Below are 21461 nucleotides of genomic sequence, written 5' to 3'. Positions count from 1 at the left end.
ATCAGGGGCTCTGGATGGGTCCCTGTCTACACTGACCAGGAAAACTGAAGAATATTTTGATGCTTACATGTAACATTTTAAAGTAAACATGACAATACTATTATTACCCAGCAACCACATCGTTTTAAGACTTAATTAATGAAGCTTCCAACACTTCCTGGGAGCGCATCATCACCCTGTCTTTGCTGAGATTTCTCTGCAGGCACACATGAAGATCAACCAAGACTTTTCTTCCCCTAAATATTCCCATATAGAAATTCTGATTGCATCCCATTATACATCAGCCATGAGTCTAAAATACATGCAAAGCGTAGCATTTATCTTGGGACCATACTTCTATTTTGTTTATGTGATAGTCTGACATCTGAGCCCAAAATAAATATTTTAGAAATCTCCTCCATGTCTCAGAATCCACTAATTGATCCTTCTCCGAGCTGGTGTCTTTCTTTCCACTTTAAACCTTGAATATCTGAATTATAATTAGCTCTGCATCCATGCACCTCCACTCATAAGCAAAAGCAGTGCAGTTCAGTATTAGGTTACAGCAGCACTCACGCACGGCCCCACTGCTGGAAGACTGCAGAAGCTGGGGTGTGACATTCTCTCATACTACTGGAGGCACCACACGGGACAAATTGCATCTCTGGTCATTGACATTTGGATTTGTAAAAATCCCAAGGGTCACATATATTTCCTTCAGTGGTTAGCACTGAATAGGTAATACCAGTGTTGCTGGGCAACTCAAAAGCGCATGATCTAAGTGCCACAGTTACATTCTAAGTGATGCTATCTACGCAGAATATGCTTTCTTAGGCTGATTTCTGAAAATGTGATGGCAAAGCTAACTATCTGGCTAACTGTATATCTTAGTACATCTAGAATAGGGAGAAAACTGGACCTGGCATTTAGATCTGCTGATAAGCAAATGGAAAACCAGGGGTGGCTCACATTATGTTGGGGTTTCGCAACAGAATTCTTGTGTGATCTGCTTCAGTTTTCTAAGTAGCTGGGATTAGACATGGTGCCAGTGTGCCCAGCTGGCCAAGGGGCTCTGTGCTGAGGTTTACTTGACTGCCTAACATCTGAAAACAGGAATCCCCACTAGTGCCTTTCTCTGGATTGTGTTGGAGAAACTTGAAAAGGGTTTTAAGGCTGAAATGTTCCCTGCAGGCCATTTTAATGTTTTCCCTATCATTTGGTACCATTTATGGGACCTTAGGGCCTTTAGAAGGTGGACTCTAGTCAGAGGAAATAAGTTAGAAGAGTGGGCATCTCATGATTATGAACCAACCTTGGTTCTTCCCTCACTGCCTACTTTCCGGTCTCTTATTAGTGATGTAGATGGCCTCAACCCCACTCCCACCTCCACGACTGAACTTTTCCAAGTCTTCCCCATCGTGATGCACCAAATTCCTCTCAAACCATGAAGCCAAAGTAAAATCCCTCCCCCTTAGGTTTTTTTCTGTTCCAGCAATCTAGAACTACTATATACTCAGTGAATTTCTGGCATGTATGTGCTGAATGGTTGGATAAATGACAAAAGATTATTAGATGAGTAGGTAAGTGGATGAAATAATGAGTTATCAGATGAAATCATCAAGATGGTCTTTTGGAAGAAGACTTTCTGGCCTTAGAAGAGAAAGGAATATAGTTGGCTCACACATGCCGGTGAGACATTTAACTGTTCCCTTGAACCCTAAACCACTGGCACAAAAACATGAAGCAAGAGATCATCTTCAAAGGTCATCGTGTTGTCTCTCTGCCTCATTTTTCAAAGGACTGAGTAGACAAAGAACTGAAAACTCTCATGTTGAAGTACATAGACCCTCCATCAAAACTTGTTTAAGCCAAAGTCACCGACCACTTCCACACTATACCATTCAGTAATCTAACCTTGGCCAATCTTCCTCCCTAGGCTTTCAGGACATCTTTGTAGCCTCATGATGTTCTTCCCTGCTAAGACTGCAATTCCCGGCTAAGAGTCTCATCAACCAGTGTACCTACCCAGACTGAATTATGGGCCACTCCCAGAAATCCACTTCAGTTCAAAGTTGGGTGTTGTTGCTTCTGCTCATTATTCAGCCTAGCGTGATCTTCATAGTTATTCCCTTCCTAGCGAAACACTGTTCATTCTTTGAGATTTGAAATCTCTAACTCCGCATCTCAGGGCCTCTTAGGAATCTTCTCCCTCCCCTCGAGTTCCCTCTTTGACTTCATTTCCACCTCTGTGTAAGAATTATAATGGGAGTGATCTGAACAATTACAGAGGGGATGGGAGCAGTAATGGGAGTCATAAAAAGAGAAGAATGAGAATACGACAGATTTATTGAACATTAACTATTACCAGGCCCTGGACTAATTCCTTCCCATTTACTATTTTATTGAACCTTGCAAGGACAGTTATCATCATTACTTTATGGATGAGCCCGGGGCTTTGAAATGGTACTTAAATTACCTGGGATTACCCAGCTAGCAAGTTGTAGAGATGAGATTTGAAACCCAGTCTCAATACAATCTAGTTAAAATGAAAAGCCGAACTCCCCAATGCCACATCACATCGGGTGACATTTGTAGGTGTCTCTGTATTGCCTTCCCCCTCCCTCAGAGTCAGGAAGCAGCTCTAGATATCGAAAGTGTCACTGTTGTCTTTAGAGCATGTTTTGTTATCTGCATAAAAGAAGTCAGTACATTTTTTAGAGTCATAGCATGCATGTCATCATCAGAGCTCTTTTGCCTTTCTAACACTGGCTACAGCTAGTGGCAGCCATCTGGTCTACCCCCGAACAGTGGTGGGTATCAAGGGAAATTATTTTATTGTGAAATTAGTATTACTGTTCCAGGGTACAGGGTCCTTCCATCCTGAATCTTTCACAGTTTCTTGGCTGTAGTTCCAGCTGTGGGATGGGTTTAGCTGGATGTTGCCATAGCAGAATTAACTCTAGTGGTGTCTATGTGTGTGTCCTTTCTGCAGCAAGCTTCTGAACTGACTGAGACCGACACCAGTCAGATTTGATCTGAGTGGCTCTTTCATCTCCTGGTGGCACCCTGAGAAGCTTTATTTACACAAAATGAGCCATGGCTTTTAGCTGTTACTGGAAAATGTACCACAATCCACTGTCAATCAACAGTCACTGTCAGAGATAATTCAGTCCACACTTCCACTCCTGCCAGCTCACTCTCTCCTCTTGTCCTCCCCAAAGCTGCTCAAGAATGTCCCTGCCATCTTTCTGTGACATTCATCAGCCTACTGCTCCCTCAGCCCTTCCTCCATCCAAAATGTCATGGAATAAACTCATGTTGGTCTAATTACTCTTTAAATATGTACAAAGGACAATGTAGCTCGCATAGTTGCTCACTCGTCAAACACCTTTCTGATTCTTGTTTGTTGCACTTTTCTCAAGTAAATACAGCACATACTCTCTTGGAGTAAACCCCTTTTGAAATGAAATATTTTATTTTATATTCAAACATTCATACAGTGTTTGGATCCAACCCTTCCCCCATTTCCTCCCCTTCAACTCCTGCCCTATGTGTTCTTCCACTTTCCCCTTCCAACCTCATGCAGTTTTCGTTCCCTTCCAACTTATAAACTGATGAAATAACCACTCCATGGTATGGGTAGGGGGAAGTTGGGAAGGTTTAAATTGTAGATATGAGAGAGATGCCAGAGGCATCTGGAAGAGCAGAAAGAAAGAAGTAGGCTGAACATAGCAATGAGAAAAACAGGAACAGAGAGAGAGAGAGAGAGAGGGGAGAGAGAAAAGAGGGGAGAGAGAGAGGGGGAACAGGGAGAAGGGAAGGAGGGAGACAGAGAGACAAAGGAAAAAAAGAGGGCATGACATAGCAATAGCAGAATTTAAGGAGATGGAGTAGCTGGAATAAGGGAAACCTGTGCTGGGGGAAGTTAGGCTAGGGTAAGAACTAAGAAGAGTGTGAACTCTGAAATGTGTAACAGGCACTTGTGATACTGGGGGAGCCTAGAGGCCAGAGCATGTCCTTTGATGTGCTAATTGGCGCCAGAGTTAGCCTTTTGTTGGTTCTGTATTTTAAATTTTGGGAAAATAAAATTTCCTTTAGACCTGAGACCAACTTCCCCCCTTTCCTTGTTCTCTCTCTCTCTCTCTCTCTCTCTCTCTCTCTCTCTCTCTCTCTCTCTCTCTCTCTCTCTCTCTCGACCCAGAATCCGCTTGATATTGTCTGGGTGTACATGGGTTATAGGACCATCTACTAAAGTATGAGCAGCCTCTCTAGGCCTGCATCCTAGACGGAAACTGACTCTCCCTCTCCTAGTAGCTATCAATGGCTAGTAGCTCAGCAGATAGAGGTGGGGCTTACTGAACACCTTCCCCATCCAAACTGGGATTTGGGCTGGTTTGATTTCAAGCAAATTTTGTGTATGTGACCCAAGATATTGTGAGTGCATGTGTGCAACTTTGCTGCCATGTCCAGCAAATATAATTTTGCTATAGAAACCTATCCATTTCCTTTGGCTTCTACAGTCTTTCTGCCCCCTCTTTGGTGATGGATCTCTAAACCTTGGGGATTAGAGGTAGGGAAAAAAACATTCAAATCAGCTTTAAAATGTCAAATTTTGACAGGAAGAAGCACAGGGGCTGTATTAAAAGAAACACTTCTTTTTCTCTGAACAACAGGTATTTGGCACCACTAATGTCTGTTGATGTGTTCACCCCAAGACTACAACTGTACCTGCGACAGCGTCCTGTTTCAGTGACAAAAAACATTGCAGATTGCTAGTAAGATGCTCTCAAGAGAGGTAAGTTTATGAGGAAACAGAACAAGAGGCCTCACTGTTAGGATGGTTATGAAGACACGAGTTATAGAGATGCTTCCCTCAGTATCCAGACAGGCATTTCCACCATTCATTTAGATACCTGGGATAACTGGTACCTGGATGCATGTTGCAGGCAGGAGGGATATGACAGCAGCTATAATCCTGTTCTTACCACCAGGGAACTTACGACTGAAAGCTCAGAAAGACAAACCATTGGGCCTATGTAGTAACTGTATCAGAAAGATGTGGTCTTTAGAGTTACAATGATATCTCATTGAACTTCCACTATCATGGCATTGTGCTCTGATCATTTCTCCTTGCCTATCAGAGATCTGGGCATCTGTTGTTCTTTCTGTGTCAATGTGTCGGTACTCCTGACCCTCAGCTTCAAATGTTCTCTTCTCCAGTGAGTCCGTCCTCTGTGACCTAACTGTCATCTACTACTGTCAGGTATACCTTGGGTCCTAGAATCACCTAAAAAGTCTCCATGGTCACAGCCTAGGTTTCAGCTTTGAGTTCAGACTTCAGATTCTTCTCCTCCCATGGACTTTTAACGCCTAGCCCTACGAAGAAGATGGGGTTCAGTTTTCTGTCTTCCCACCTTTGCTGAGTGCCATTTTGTGCCTAGTACTTATATTTGCAGATATTCTCTCGAATATCCGCAGGAAATCCATGCTCCACAGGTGTTTGCAACATACATGTTGGGTGCTAGGCACACTGATGGGCTCAGACATTGCAGCCTCCTGGGGTCTTAACATCCAGGTCCCTTTCCTTTAAAACCACTCTTCTAAGAAGTTGGTCTTTGGAAATTTAATCTTCTTCCTTTCTTGCCATTTCTCTCTAGGCTCCAGAGGGAATCCTATTATGATTGTACATTTGTTTGATCCCTTTCTTCTAAGAGCCATGGGGATGAACAAGCTAAGAATCCCTGTGCAGGTACCTTCTATTAAGGTATACTTTCCTTCCACTGCTCATAACAGTTTTCTATACTTGATGTATTTCCTGAAACTCTTCAAATCCCCTCTGAAATCGAAGGACTCAATATGCCCCTAGGAGGTCTTTTTAGTGATAAAATAAGTCAAAGATATTTCTAAAGTGGATCCAGGAAAGCCCAGGAACTTGGAAAGTACAAGTATTACGTATTTGGTCTTTATAGGAACTGTCGTGAGCATGCTGTCAGAAACAGCAGTGAACACATTTGTGCCTTACCACAATGCTGGAGTTTGTTTGGATAGCAATAACAAGGAACAGAGGTATCAATGACAATATCTTGTCAGATATTCGTGCTTTGCTTGATAACCCAGGCCAAGCTAATACAGCTTCTTTTATTCTAATCTTATTTACTTACCTTGACTCTCAAATCACACAACACATGGTAAATATGATGTTATCTATCATCTGTCTCTCATTCTGTCTGTCTGTCTTTCTGTGTGTCTATCTATCTTCCTACCCATCACCCTTTCATGTAGCGTACAGATAGCTGAAAAGAACTAAAGGGGCGAACTGTTCAAGGATTTTCAGAGGTCTTTATAGTATCTCCCTTATATTTAAGATTGAGTGGAGACTTGAAGAACTTAAGGAATTTAAGAGTCTCTGAATTGATAACAAAAGCAAGCAAACTGGGAGAGATTTTGAACCGCTGGTGTGGAGTGAGGCTTCTGGGTCAGAGCTAAGCCGCAAGGGCAAGCGAAGGCTGAGATCAGGTCTGGATGAGCTAACAGGCACACAGATGGCTAGCATGAGCATCTAGGGGAACAGGAAGAAGTACATTTAGATAGGTCGTATCAACAGTGGGTACCAGTTCCAGCTGAAGCTCTGGAACAGTCTTGAGTTCTCTCTGCTGTCAGTGCTCGTCAGACATACTGGGTGACCAGATGACAGGTGGATTGGGGCCATCAATCCTGCACTGGGTGTTTGCTACTTTACGGAGTTCAGGTGAGGGAGTTACACAACCTTTCCTTGGTCTGGTGTGTCTGATAAGTTTGCGGGCCTGGTCTTCTCATATGATTGTGATACACACTAATGCTCTTCAGTTCACCCTTATAAATTTATAGGATGTCTCCCTTTCTACACCCTAGAATACTCATTCATCAGTCCGTGCTGCATGGATGGAGCCTGAAGACAGTGCCATTCATGTATCCAGCCAGGTGCAAAATCCTTCATTCTCAAAAATGAAATCAAAAGGTATTTATAGAATAGAGTCTCCCTGTGAAAGGCAGTTTTACACAGTGTACACCATTTTATACAGTGTAAGGTGACTTTTGAAAGCACAGCTGGACCACAATAGTACCCACTAGTATCAGAAGAGCACAGAACCATTTCCCAGGAAAAGGGAAGGCTGTGCATCTTAATGCCATTCTTTAAAAGAGGAGCAGTGATAAAGAAATGGGTCAGAGCTTGATTCTCCCGGTCAGGACACTTCAGCCACCATGATTTTCAAACAGGCTTGGAATACCCGCACTCGGGGACCACACGCCTCCCTCACATTGAAGTCCAGACTCTTGAACAAGGGCCTAACAGTTCTGATCTCTTTCTCTCGTCTGATGACTCTTCCTCACCACACACAAGTCACAGTAACTGCTTCCTTGCCCTTCTTTCAGAATAAGGCGTGTTTTAGTCTTCAGAGTCTTTGAAGGTGCTCTTTCCTGACTGGGACTGATTCATGACCCATCCTCCTGCAACTGGCTCCTTCCTGCCATAGAGACCTCACCGCCCTGTGCACTGCTCCCCATCTAAGCAATTCTCCGTCATATCATTCAGTGTCACACGTACCTTACCTGCAATTACTTTTTAGCTTATTCATCCCTGCCATGTGCTATCCCTAGATCTCCTTTAGAGTATAAGTCCCTTGGGGACAGGGGGTGTGGCTTTTTTTTTTTTTTTGCTTATCACTCACTAAACAGAGCCTAGAACAGTACTTAGGATATGACTGATATTCCAAATATATATACATATGTATATATATACATATATGTATATATACATATATATGTGTATATATATATATAGTGAGTTTGGAAGAGCTAAACAGCTTCTCAGTCAAAAGGTTTTCTCAAACAACAGCATTTACACCATACATACACACAGCCTATGGAGCAATGAATCACAAACATTGCTCATTGTGTACCACCAATTGCAAGCCAATACGGAATGCTCGCAACTCCAGTAAACATCCGTCTTCCTAGCCACTGTCCAGACATTCTTGGCTCTGGTGATTCTTTAGGTGCATTTTAGTTGGCAAGAACACCACCAGCTGCCCGGCAGGCTATACTCAATAACAAGCATGGTGCTGGTCTGGCAGTGTTCCTGGGAGGACACAGGCTGGTGGGCTCCTCCTTCCTTGAGAGCTTCATACAGCTCATTGGAAAACTGGGTAAATGAGGCTAGAGAATAATTTCCTAATAACAGAGTCAAGAACTGTTGATAGTGACATAAATGTCTTTCTATTGTGCACCATAGTTTAAAACATCTAGTCAGTAGTCAAATGCCTCGGAAGGTTGGGGTTTATTTAGCTCCACTGCAACCCTGAAAGGAAATGGACTCTCTCAAAACCTAAGTGTGCATTTGCAGCAACCACTAGAGACACAATGCACACAGTACTCTCATCCGTTTTCAACACTGACGATCGAACCCAGTGCCTAAAATATGCCAGGAAAGCTCTCTTCTACTGAGTCACCCTGCCACCCCCATTTTAAGTTTTATTTTAAGAAGGGTGTCATTAAGTTGCACAGCATAGCCTCGAACCTGTCATCTTGCCACCTTAGCCTCCTGAGTAACTGAGATGACAAGCTTTCACAACCGTGCCCAGAGGTGTTAAATTTTTACGCCGGCCCCTTAGACATTCTGTGCTACGTGCACTTGGTGTTTTTTTCTCTCCCTGGTGGCTAGTGTAAACACACCTTAAGCACTCATAAATGCCTGGATTAACATCAGTCAAGATGTCTTGAGCACATATAAATTTAAGTGGCTCTGCTGACTTCATTTTGCTTAGGCTTAGAAACTGGGTGGGTGCATCAAGAGTCAGGGAAATAAGTGGGTTTTTTTGTTTGTTTGTTTATTTGTTTCTAGGATATTGTTGCAGTGTTTAAAATAAATCTAAAATGAAAATATCATATGAGCATGTATGGAGGAATTACTGTGTGTCGAGTTCTTTGCATATGTGATATTGTTTTGCCTGTTCAAAACCCCAACGAATAGTCTCCTGCATGAGGACCAAGTACAGGCACGGGGTTCCCCACGATGACACAGCTAGGGAGCTGGTTCTGTCGAGCAGTCTGACTGCAGAGCCCTCATCCTTAGAAATTCTGCCCTACCTCCTCAGGAGATCACAAGCCACCTTGCTGGTCACTTGTAGGTTCAGAAACACCTGCACATCCCACTGTGTTGAAGTATTGCCAGCATCTCCTTCCTGAAGCTAAAGTGACACCATTGTTTAGAGTTCTTTTGCAGACCGATGATACTGGATTGGAGCCTAGCCCCAAGACTGTGCAGCTCTCATTCTCATGCAGGAGGATGGAATGCCCGCACAGTGACAGCCAGCCTGAGGGGATCGCGCATTTCTCCATCCATTTATTCACTTGCTAGCTCAGTCAATAAACACCAGAGAGATGTGCAATTTATAAAATGCTGAGAATATAGCAGTCTTGAAGCAACCTGGCATTCTGACATCTGACATGTATCTGCTCATCAATGGCATGTCCTGTGGCAGAATTCTAGCCTGTTGCAATACCTGAAGAGGCTGGGAGTGACTAGAGGGCAGGGAGAAGGAGTCCAGAGGGTATACTCTGCCAGAGGAAATCAGGGAGGGGGTCCTCAGTGCCCTTCCCTGCAGGCTGTTGCCAGCACTTTCCTGGAACACCCCACCCAAGGCTTCCATCAAACCTGTTCCCGGATGTTATCAAGTATCCCTTTGTGCAGATAAGAAACACAGGGCTCTGGGTGAGAAGACCCTTTTTACAAAGCTATTGTCAGAGAGACAGTAACTAGCAGATCAGCCACAAGCTCTGACTCTGACCCTACAGCACTAATTACGCGGCCAGTGCTGCCAAAACACATAGAAATCATGGCCAGAGAAGTAACTTGTCGAAAGTCACACAGTGATGTAGAGCCAATCAAACAGGGAAGTAGGCTGTTTCCAGAGCCCGAGCACTAATTGCAGTCTTTTGCTGCCTAATGGCTAATTGTTGGCGCTAGCTATATGGACCCCATGTCTTGCACAGGGGAAATAACAAACTGATTTTGCTAAGAGGGCTGTGCCTTAGTCAGAGCCTGCAAGAAAGTGTTGCGGTGATACCTAGGACAGAGAAACTCTCAAGCTCTGTGACCCTCTTGTCCTGAGGCCAGCAAGACAGGGAGTTGCATGGCTTGAACACAGGGTGAACACAGCATCTTCTCTCCCAAGGCCTCAACATGCTGTGCATGGAGCCAGTCTAATTATCTGCTTATCCATAGGAATAGCAGCAACTGGAAAATCTTCTAACCCCTGGACCAGATACATGGCTCCCGAGCCATTAGAGCAAAAGGCCCAACATTGGAAGGAACTACTTTTCCTCAAGGTACATGTTTCCCCCTCTGTGGGACATGATAACTACAACCAGGGTAGGTATGTTAATCCTGGGAGCCTAGCACTGGAGACAGCATTGAGTTCTATCTGTTCCCTTTGCCAGAGGTGTTCTATTAGTCCTGATTGTTTATGGGCTAGGGGAGAGTCCCTTCATGGGCATCTGGCAAGGTCGATGAGTTTAAAAAAACAAAACAAAACAAAACAGAAAATACAGGATGCTACTGCTGCTGTCTCCTGGCACTCAAAGCCTGTTGTGCAGTCCTTGGCATCATTTTTGGGCAGAGGCTGGTATTCTCTTGCCAGAGGGCCAGAAGCCAATACCTCCTTTCTGTTGTCATCTCAATTCATCTTTCTATCTTCCACTGTGTGTGTGTGTGTGTGTTTGTGTGTATGTGCACGCATGTACGTGCACATAAATATGGCTAGGTTTCTTGTGCTTTTGCAGGTACCAACTAAAACTCTCGATTGCAAGTGGCTCCTGGACCTTCCTGATATGAAGCTTTCTTTAGCCATGGATAGTCCATGGTAGCATCCCAGGGTCCCAAGTGCCAAGAATCCTTTTAGTACTTAGTATAGAGATTCTTGATTTTATCACCTGGGCTTTCCAGTGTCTACGTCTCCTTGGCCTGTCTCTTCCTCTGCATAACTAAGCCCTACCTGGGCTGAAACCTTATCATAGCATTTTTTTTCTGCTGTGAGTTACAGCGATAGTGCCCAACTTTTCCTTGGGCAAAGCCATGCTCACGGGCCCTGAAGATGCAGCTTCCTGCCCTCTAGACTGCCCGTACCATGGAGAGTTCTGCAGTGGGCTGCGGAAGGGCAGGGGCTTCACTTCAAGGTGAGACTGGACAGAGTGTCTGTGCCTTACTTGGTTTTCTCCCCCTCTCAGTTCAGGCCACATTCTCTCTAGATAGAGAAAAGAACTAAGTCTGTGGAAGGAGGGGCACCGGCTGGGAGAAGACTGCTCCATGTCTTGTCTCCCTTTCTTTTCAGTCTCCCAAGTCACCCTGCTCTGTCTCCAGACCTTCTCCGCAGAGTCTGGATCTACTGTCCTATCCCAGAGTGAAAAGCTTGGAGTTCCCACTTAAGAGCTGTTTACAGACATTAAAATGACAGGAAATTCTCCGTTATGATCCCGAAACGCACATTTCAACAGAGCTACTTAGGAATCAGCAGATAGCTCCACCCCCTTTGCTATCTGTGAATTAGGATTTCAGCCAACTAGAAACGGATCCAGTGAAGTCATTTCACCCTATCCCCCCCCCCCCGCATTGCCGCACCAGAAAATAGGCAGATCTTTATCTGCTTATGGTCTGTTGGAGGCTGTGCCAAACCAGCAGTTCAGAAGGCACAGAATAATAGAGTAGCCAAATTGGTCATTTCACCCTAGCATGCCACTGCTGAACAAAAGGGAATAAGGCAGCTGGTCTGTTGGGGGCTAGGCCAAATAAGAAGTTCAAATGACATTTAGAACAACAAAATCCTCGTCTTTTATCCATGTTGGAAGCAACCTGAGTGCAGAAGTATGATTATACCGCCACAATTCCCTCACCCTAGAAAGGTAACCAAGAACAGATCAAAGAAACAATTACGCTAAAGTTCAGCTTAGCAAATCAATGAGTTTGCTGGTGTTGTTTAAAAAGGTAGGGGCTACTCAGAGTTACTTGTATCACTGAGAAGCCCGCCTTAGCATGGGCAGCATCTCATGAAAGCTACAACCCCCGAGCTGTCTTCATGATGAGCAGACAGCTGGACAGGTCAGTGTCCTCCAGCAGCAGCTGCCTGATGCTTCCATGGACATGGGCAGGACTGTAGAGAAATTTATTAGTTCCAGAAATTTCTTGAAACTTGTAAGGTGTTTACTTCCTGAGTCTCATTAGTCTCCGCCTTCCTCCCGAGGAAGCGGGGAGAATGCTTCCACTTAGAAACCCTGACTTGCAAACCACCTCCCTCCAGGATGGAAAGTTTCAACTCTAGGAAATGGCTTCAAAACACCAAGTTGTCTTCTTCCTGTGTTGAGAAGTTCCTATGCTCGCTTGAACTCTCAAGGGCAGATAGGACGTTTAGACAGTTCCAAGGCAATTTTTACCCCAGAACTGAAGAATCATGTTCATAATTTTAAGACACGCTAGAATGTGTTTGGAATTTATGTAAAAAATAAAACACAATGGACTGGTGGAAACATAAATTGGTAGACATTACTTAGAAGTCATATGTCTGATAAGGGTTTACTATCAATGGTATATAAACCCTTCTAAACAATCAAAAACTCAGTTCAGTTAAAAACAGTGAAAAGTTCTACCAAAAGCAATCTATAGATTCAATGCAATCCCCATCAAAATCCCATCAAAATTCTTCACAGATCTGGAGAAGACAATAATCAACTTTATATGGAAAAACAAAAAACCCAGGATAGCCAAAACAATCTTATACAATAAAAGAACGTCTGGAGGCATTACCATCCCTGACTTCAAACTCTATTACAGAGCTACAGTATTGAAAACAGCTTGGTATTGGCATAAAAACAGAGAAGTTGACCAATGGAATCGAATAGAAGACCCCGACTTTAACCCACAAACATATGAACACCTGATTTTCGATAAAGAAGCTAAAAGTATACAATGGAAAAAAGAGAGCATCTTCAACAAATTGTGCTGGCAAAACTGGATGTCAATCTGTAGAAGAATGAAAATAGACCCATAACTATCACCATGCACAAAACTCAAGTCCAAGTGGGTGAAAGACCTCAATATCAGTCCAAACACACTGAACCTGATTGAAGAGAAAGTGGGAAGTACTCTACAACACGTGGCCACAGGAGACCACTTCCTACGTATAACCCCAGCAGCACAGACACTAAGGGCCTCATTGAATAAATGGGACCTCCTGAGACGGAGAAGCTTCTGTAAAGCAAAGGACACTGTTGCTAAGACAGAAAGGCAACCCACTGACTGGGAGAAGATCTTCACCAACCCCACAACTGACAAAGGTCTGATCTCCAAAATATATAAAGAACTCAAGAAACTAGACCGTAAAAGGCTAATCAACCCAATTATAAAATGGGGCACTGAGTTGAACAGAGATCTCTCAACAGAAGAAGTTCAAATGGCCAAAAGACACCTAAGGTCATGCTCAACTTCCTTAGCGATCAGGGAAATGCAAATCAAGACAACTTTAAGATACCATCTTACACCTGTCAGAATGGCGAAAATCAAAAACACCAATGATAGCCTTTGCTGGAGAGGTTGTGAAGAAAGGGGTACACTCATCCATTGCTGGTGGGAATGCAAACTTGTGCAACCACTCTGGAAAGCAGTGTGGAGGTTTCTCAGGAAATTTGGGATCAACCTACCCATGGACCCAGCAATACCACTCTTGGGAATATACCCAAGAGAGGCCTTATCACACAACAAAAGTATATGCTCTACTATGTTTATAGCAGCATTGTTTGTAATAGCCAGAACCTGGAAACAACCTAGATGCCCTTCAATTGAAGAATGGATGAAGAAAGTATGGAATATATACATATTAGAGTACTACTCAGCAGTAAAAAACAAGGACTTCTTGAAGTTTGCAGGCAAATGGATGGAAATAGAAAACACCATCCTGAGTGAGGTAAGCCAGACCCAAAAAGAGGAACATGGGATGTTCTCACTCATATTTGGTTTCTAGCCATAAATAAAGGACATTGAACCTATAATTCGGGTTCTTAGAGAAGCTAAATAAGGAGAACCCAAAGAAAATCATATAGGCATCCTCCTGAATATTAAACTTCATCAGGCGATGAAAGGAGACAGAGACAGAGACCCACATTGGAGCACCGGACTGAAATCTCAAGGTCCAAATCAGGAGCAGAAGGAGAGAGAGCACAAGCAAGGAACTCAGGACCACGAGGGGTGCACCCATACACTGAGACAATGGGGATGTTCTATCAGGAACTCACCAAGGCCAGCTGGCCTGGGTCTGAAAAAGCCCGGGTTAAAACCGGTCTTGCTGAACATAGTGGACAATGAGGACTACTGAGACCTCAAGAACAATGGCAATGGGTTTTTGACCTACTGCATGTATTGGCTTTGTGGGAGCCTAGGCAGTTTCGTGGATGCTCACCTTACTAGACCTGGATGGATGTGGGTGGTCCTTGGACTTCCCACAGGGCAGAGAACCCTGATTGCTTTTTGGGCTGACGAGGGAGGGGGACTTGATTGGGGGAGGGGGAGGGAAAGGGGAGGCGGCGGTGGGGAAGAGACAGAAATCTTTAATAAATAAATAAATAAATTTAAAAAAAGAAAAAAAAAGAAAAGAAAAAAGAGAGAGAGAGAGATTTGAAAAAAAAAACAGTGAAAAGAATTCAACAGATACTTTCCCAAAGAAGATACAAAAATAGCCGCACAACACCCAAAAAGATGCTGATGATCGTCAGTCGTTAGGAAGATGCAAATCAAAACTACAGCGAGATGACACTTTGCACACTGGTGGCTGAAATAAGAAAAACAGTATGAAGTGTTAGGAAGGGTCAGAGAAAAACATGAGGGAGGGGAGTCAGTGTGGGTATCAGTTTGGAGGTTCTTCAGAAAGCCTGATATAAGGGGTAGAGAAAATGGTTTATGTGTGTGCGCATACACACACACACACAAATACACGTAGCATTGCCATACAATCTAGAAATCCCATCTCTAAGTTTGTAACTGAAAGAGCTAGAAATTAGGATTCAAACGTGGATACTCATATTTACCCACGTTCATCGCAGCATCGCTACGACCAAAAGGCAGAAAATGGCACAGATGTTAGGAGATGAATAACATGTGTTGTGCAATACAGAATGGACTACGATTCAGAAACAAAAGAAATGGGATTCTGGAGCATGTTATAATATAAATGACGCTGTATGAAGAAGTCAGTCATCAAAAGATCATACTGTATGATTCTAGTTACATGAAGGCAATAAAATGCAGAGAGTGTGTGTTGCCGAGGCCAATAGCTTCAGCAAGATGTAGGATGTGTGTGGTGATTGTTTAATAGATACAGACACCCTTTGGAAGAGATGAGAAAGTTTGGAAATGATAGTCATGTTCCTGATATCACTGACATATCCACTTAACATTAACCAAGACGGCAAGTTTCATTAAACATATTCTGCTACACACACACACACACACACACACACACACACACACACACACACACACTGGAAAAAATACCATAAGAAAATAATAAATTTGAATAAATACTTGTAAACTTTTCTTCTGTGGTTCAACTAAATGTCAGTGTCAGAACTCAAGAGCACACTTTCAGGCCAGGGCTGAACCCATCAGAGCAGACTGCCCGATGGCTCAGTTCACAGGATTCTTCTGCCTTCAGCTCTGGACAGGTGATGAGGGACACTGAAAGGAAGAGACTTCTACATGGCGGCCTCTGCCAGGCCCTCTACTTATACATTATTTGTGGCACACCAATTCATCATTGTGTGCCTGAGGGCAGCCACGAAGGAGGGCTGGGTAAACTTGCTCTTGGTGTAGGGAGCAAGCAGCAGCATCTGGACTGCAACTCAGCTTTGCTGGACTCAACACTCTCTTGCCTTGTACAGCTCCTGTTCAAGTCTCTCCTCATTTCCTTGCAATACTGGCTTTCCATCTTGTCATCGGGAAGCAGGGGAAAGCTCCCTCGGAATCCCATGTATTCATCTTCCTGGTAGGAGCAATCATCAGACTCAACTACCGCTGCCACAAGGGCCACCCTGGGGCTGTCTGCAAGTAGGACAACTAGCTGATGCCAGACACAGGGAGCAAAAAGACTCTGGAAGCAGTGAGGCCAGGATTCAGGCAGGCAGCAGGTGATACTGCTTTATATAGGTCACCAGATGGGACAACGTTCTGCCAACGTTCAGGCCCAGCTCCACGTGTTTGGTAGCAGAACTCCTGTGAACTCATTCTGGGATGGGACATGATCAAGGGTGTCACCGAAGGCTCCGGGAAGCCAGACCCAGCCCTACTCTGCTGTAGTAGGTAAGTTGAGTGGGAGGATGAGATAGGAAAAAGTGGAGGTGATGGAGCTAGGCTGCCCCGGATGTCTGCTCTCGGTTGCTTCTTCTGAGACCTGGTTGATGTATCTGCTTTTCTCTCTGAGCATGCCGGGCTTGTTCCTTCATTCATAAAAGCTTTATTATCTCTGCATTTGGGGAACCAGTGTGTTTCCAGATCAGCGTGTGGAGCTGAGCAACCCAGAAAATGAGTCGCTCCACAGAATGTTCAGGTCATTACAAAACAGTACGCTCTGCCTTCATTTACTTTGGCAGGTGCAGTCTTAATGCACCTTGCGGTCGACTGCCCATTAATGCCGCTAAGGAGGATTTGCAAACTATTGAAAGTCAGCTCTCTTTCTCTGGCTCATCCCCTGTGGTGCAGGCCCGTTTCTGGGATGAGGCTGGATCAATAAACACACTCTTACTCTCTGTTGAGACTTTCTGTCTTCCAATTAGAATCAAGGAACAAAACATGCTGCTTTATTATATAGAGACAGCAGTCAATTCTGGCTCGGTGCGGAGTAGGAAATGCTGATTTTTTTTTCAGATGTTTGCGAAACACAAACAACAAAGCATTACTTGGAAAGCAACAGGATCTTCCTTAGCCAAACTACATACAAATGGGCTCTTCCAGTGTTAAAAGGAAGGTGGAAGTGAGCAGGAATTAAAGTCCTCAGGGACTGTGGTATTCGCTCTCTCGGGCCTGGGTATATGCAAGCTGCAGCCTGGCAACCAACCAGCCAGTGTCCTGATTGGAAATTATGAAAACCCTGGTTGGCCCAGATGAGGCATGAAATTTCTACTTGTTCTGAATCCTTTGCCTGTGGGACACCAGGCGCTGAGATGTGTACGCCCAAATCAGGCCTCTCCACGGCACACTGGAGAAGGAGGGCTTGTGGACTCTCCACGCACATGAACAGCATACTCAGGCCTCGAGGCTAAAAGTTCTTCAATTACATCTTGATCTAAGGCTAAAAGTTTATTCCTAACATCAGTGCACTCTCTAGAGAGGAGGGAGAGGGGAAAAGAGAGAGGGAAGAAAGTGGTTAGCAGAGGGAAGGGTGGGAGAGAGGGAAAAAACACAGGAGCTTTACAATCTGGAGGATTGGGTTTTATTTAAAACCCTGCACATTCCCAACTGACTACCACCTGCCCTCTTCTTTTGGGCAGGAAACAATTCAAAACTACTACCTCTTGAGGTCCTTTCATCGCAGGCCTGCCATGTGAAGAAGGTCAAGTCAGACAAATAGGAACGGATTTTTTTTTTCACCAACATTATTACCCAAGTAAAACTGGGCCACCTAGCCCTGGAGGCTAGTGTCAGCATAAAACTGTTGCACACACACACACACACAGAGAGAGAGAAAGAGAGAGAGAGAGAGAGAGAGAGAGAGAGAGAGAGAGAGAGAGAGAGAGAGGCAGAGAATGGGTTTAATCCCCAATGTTAAAAAAAGAAATCATGAAGGACATAGCATATATTTTACTGACTGCCTCATCAAAGAGGACAGACAGAATTTGCACCACATAGCCTGGTCAACATCTTCCTAATGACTATCCTAGACACAGCTCTCTTTTTCTTGTTTCTTCCATCATGGTAGCTATTCTGTTCTGTCTGCTCCCAGCCATTCAGCCAGAGCTCATCATTCACGCCCCTTATAGTCATCCTCTCCAGCTTCCAAGACAGTTTTCTCCAGAGTAGAACAATCACACGGTTTCTGTGTGATGGAACCAACTTCCCTTCTTTGAAGCTCTTCTGTACAACTTTTCTCTCCTCTGCCATGAAATACACGACACAGAGCGCTACAGCTGGGGTAGTAACAGCAAGGTATTGCCCGACTCTCCCCGTGGTGGGCTGCTGGCAGGGTTAAAGGGAGACAATGCAGAAAGGGGCCAGACCAGAAGAAATGTAAATGAAAATGGAGAGGGGAGGGAAAAGAGTGATCGGCTCACACAAACTATCACCCCATCTCAGCTAAACAGGCCCTCTTTGAAGATGTGTTCATTTGCCAAAGGTATGGACTTCTGAAGCACACTGAGTTCTCAAGGCCATGAAGCCCTAACTGAAAATCTCTGGGCCCCAGAGAAGAGAATTCGCCAAATGAGTAGACACAATCCCTTCCTCAGCAGCGTTGAAAAGCTGTAATATTGGTGTGATTTCTGACGGGAGGAGGGCGATCTACATGAAATCAATTATTTTTCAAGCCTGAGAGTTGCCTGAAGGGCCAGGTTTCCTGAGAGACTGCTTGGGATTCTCTAAGAACCAGGGTTTGTAAAACCCAGTCGCATCCTGAGAGCAGGTAGAGAGGCTCCTTAGAAGAGCTGACTGATTACCGGCAGACCCCAGTTTCCAAGGTAGACTTGTGCTTTGTGTCTGCCTACATTCCAAACTTCATCATGAGAGAGGCAGGCTTGCCTGTGGATGCCCACCCTCTCCCCTTGCTCATTTCAGACTGATCAGAAAAAAAAATCCCGTGGTTTTAGATACTCTAGCAAGCTGCCTCGCTAAAGGAGCTGGGGATAATGAACTTATAGTACCCACTGAGGATGCCTGCTGGCTTTCCCAGTTGGGTATCTTTTGTCCTGAATAACAAAATATCTAAAATCCAAACTGAAAGTGTTCCAAGCCTGGAAGCAGATGAGAAAAACATAGAGTTGCTCTTGGCTTCAATGTGGTCTCATTGTTCTCCTCTTCTCCAGATTCTAGAAATAAGTCTTTCTCTTATGTCTCCTTATGCCTCCTAAAAGTCATCAGCCCTTCTTCTTCCACAACCCAGGCAGAGTCAGGAGCTACGCCCCTGCTCCCAAAGGGCTCTGTGGCTCATGGGGAAGCATGGCATGTAGTTAGGGAGGACAATGGTGGTCATGCAGCGGCGGAGGCTGTCAGGCTGTGCAAGGATTCAAACTCAGTGTCACCTTGCCCACCAGTGCCCCTGGGAGTGACTGAGTTCTCGTTGCCTGAGACTGCATGGCAGAACTGAGATCAAATACTTCAAAGGGTTGAGAGTCAGACGGACATCCAGTGTTGGGGAGCACGCAGCCTTTTCTCAAGGATGATCTGACAACAGATTTGGAGACTCTCCGAAGCAGAGTCATCAAGACGGCAGCCCTCACAGGGGAGTGCGCCCTAAGGGGATAATCTACTAGGGTGTTCTAAGGGTGTTGATAACCATGATGTAAGTCATGGAAAAGAGTTTAAAAATTGATTAACTCTGGGGATTTCTCTGTCATCTTTAAAACTGACGTATGCATTGACTCATGTGCAAGGGAGTTTTTGATGTCTTACATACGGAAAAATAAGCAGGCTACCAACAACTTGTATCACAAGATCCAGCTGTGTGGAAGAGTGTAGACACGCCCATGTGCCATCTATACAGACTGAGACAGAAGTGTGTGTGATGGAGATTTCCCAAGAATCCCCAGCTCTAGAAAAAAAATTACAGGTGATTTATTTCCTTCTCTTTCTTTTTTTCAGTTTCAATTGCTGTAAAATATATGTAATATACAATTTACTATGCTAGCCATTTTAGGTTCTTGGTTCTGTGATACTTATTTTATTCACACTGCTGTGCCCATAATCCCCAGAAACATTTCATCTTATAAAAGTGAGACTCTCAGTACCCACTCAGCTAGTCCCTATCCTCCCGCCCCAATGTCCAGGGACCACCTGTCTGGTGAATTTGCCCATGCAGTACCCCTCACATGCCTGGAATCAGGCAGTATGTCTTTTGTAACTGATTTAGCATGTCTTCAAGGAAGTAGCATGAGTTAGAGCTTCCTTCGTGTGTGTGTCTATCTAACTGGTGTGTGTCTGTGTATGTATGTGTTTCTATGTGTCTCTGTGTGTGTGGACATATGTGTCTTTGTATATGTGTGTATGTCTCTCTGGGTGTCTGTGTGTCTTTGTGTGTCTATGTGTCTTTGTCTGTGTGTGTCTCCCTCTGTCTCTCTTTCTCTCTAAATACACATACACACACACACACACGTGTGCATGTAGAGGGTACATGACAACCTTGGACGAGGATGGGTGTTAGTCCTCAAATACTCCCTACCATATTTTTGAAGTAGGGTCTGGAATTTGTCCAATAGTCCAAGCTGCTTGTTTGGCCAGTAAGTCCCAGTAAGCACCCTGTCTCTCCCTCCCCAGTACTGGGAGTATAGCACTTCACAGTGTAGTTTATAAAGCTCAGCATTTGGGCCAGTCTCCCGCTCAGAGAGGGTTAAAGTGTCAGGAGGACTGGTTGCTGTGTAGTTATTTGGGGACTTAAAACCAGTCCTGTCTACTCTGAAAACTTCACAGGCGTGCCCCCTCCCCCTTGCTTCCCTCTTCCATCTCTTCCTTAAATGAACCTTCTCTTGCTCTAAGAGTGCTGCTTCATCCCAAGGGCCTCTATGAGAATATCCTTGGTTTCCCTGGCTAGGTCAGCTCTGCCCTATTATGGGTGGTCCTGACAAAGCAAAGCCACCTTCCTATCAGTAAAGTGTCTCCCTGCCCCTTTGTGTTGGAGCCCACAAGACTATACAGTAAGTGTACAGCTGACAGATTTATCAGACTGATCCATGGGAAGTGTATATGTATATATCCACATGGAGTCACCCGTTCAGACTATACAGTAAGTGCACAGCTGACAGATTTATCAGACTAATCCATGGGAAGTGTATATGTATACATCCACATGGAGTCACCCATTCAGCAGAACTGTGAGAACACTTGTCTTTTGGAAAAGTCGCTGTCAGATCTGTAAAAACCCTTGTGAAGCCATGGTTCTTCCCTTCAAAATGGGATTCATTCCCAAAATACCTTAGCTGTGTGACTTCTGCATGGGCAATGGAATGGAATGACCTTTCCGTTCCCCCACACCATGGGGCCTTAGAGCTACAAAGGTTCACCCTCTGTCCTAATAGTCAAATCTGCATAGAGTCAATCCCCCAAATTTACCTGCTAACAGATTATGTAGGAATTTCAATAGGATGGGAAAACACTACCCTTACCAGACAGACAGGGCTGGGTGTGGGTGAAGTTCAGGTTCAGGGATGTTTAGTAGCTTTATCTAATGGTTTGGAATGTCAGGTGTTTCCCCTTGGATGCT

The sequence above is a fragment of the Alexandromys fortis genome, unplaced genomic scaffold (genome assembly GCF_014885135.2).
Source record: "Alexandromys fortis isolate MF-2015 unplaced genomic scaffold, M_Fortis_MF-2015_v1.1 scaffold_123, whole genome shotgun sequence".
Taxonomy (NCBI): Eukaryota; Metazoa; Chordata; class Mammalia; order Rodentia; family Cricetidae; genus Alexandromys; species Alexandromys fortis.
The sequence above is the reverse complement of the archived record's forward strand: the minus strand, read 5'-3'. Positions refer to the sequence as shown.